This window comes from Austrofundulus limnaeus, unplaced genomic scaffold (genome assembly GCF_001266775.1).
Source record: "Austrofundulus limnaeus strain Quisiro unplaced genomic scaffold, Austrofundulus_limnaeus-1.0 Scaffold3, whole genome shotgun sequence".
Classification (NCBI taxonomy): domain Eukaryota; kingdom Metazoa; phylum Chordata; class Actinopteri; order Cyprinodontiformes; family Rivulidae; genus Austrofundulus; species Austrofundulus limnaeus.
Genome location: NW_013952405.1, coordinates 2,021,513 through 2,022,761, shown reverse-complemented (window position 1 = coordinate 2,022,761; position 1,249 = coordinate 2,021,513).

The following is a 1,249-nucleotide window of genomic DNA, read 5'->3' as shown; positions in this document are numbered from 1 at the left end:
CACACACACACACACACACACACACACACACACACACACACACACTGTATGTACTTGCAACTTCAACATCTCATTTTTAGCTTTGTGCAACAGTTGTTGTGACAACTTATAAAAATCCTTCATAGTAGACAGCATCTCAAAGTAGGTTTGCCATGAAATTTTCTGAACAGTTAGTCAAACCCCCCCACCCCCCAAAAAAAATGTTTATTTAATTTTATTTTTATTTTTAATTAGGAGGGTAGGTAGGCTCATTGGAGGCCGAATTGATATCACATCCAAGCCACCAGTTGCCCATTCCTGATGCCCTCATTAACTTTTGGATTCAACCCCACTCAAGATAACTGCTGCAGCCAACTGGTTTTAGAAAACACAAGAATGGCTTAACGTAGCCAGTTTTACAGGTGCTGAGCAAAAATTCAGCGTGGTAAAGAATATGAATCATTCACAAAACAAACCTCAAGTACTAAAAAATACAATCATGCAAAAATATTGCAATATTGTAGACTTTGCATAATATTGCTTTCTGTGTTTGACTGAAATAGCCACAATTTTATTATTTCTCAATTTAAGATAATCTCAGTTTAAAATTCTGGCATCAAACATGGCAGGAGATGCGCAATCCTTCAAGAAATGCTAAAATTTTTATTTGAACTTTGCTGTGCTCTGAAGTGAAGCCAAATGTCTCCCGAAGGGTGTTTCAGATAAACCAAGTTGTGTTTTACAAAAGTTTGCACAAATACACAATTCAGCAGGAGCTCTCCAACTTCCACCGATTAAATAAACACACACATTTCAAACTGCAGTTTTTGGCTGACTGAAATGTGAGTGAAGCAGAAGAAGAAAGCAGACATCCACGAGGGATGACTGAGAAACCRTGGTGTAGCCAGCGATCATACTATCATAATTTCAGGCGAAGTGCTGCCATAAAATATCTGGCAGGGCTTCTGGTAAATCCAGCCGTGAGCTGGAAACTGTTTGTGGTACAGATCCTTTCACATCGTGACAAAGAAGTTTAAAAGGCACAAACATGACTTTGAAATCTATTATGGAGACTTGCTGTCAGMTTCTGTGCACTTTAACCTATATAATATTACAACATTCTCATTCAYGTGCAGATATTTTTCAATTAAATTATTATCTTTTGATTTTTAATCAAGTTGAGATGATTATCTCTTTTCCCAGGACAGCTGAATTTGTTGGCAATGGGCCAGCATAAAATCAATCAATCAATCAATCAATCAATCAATCA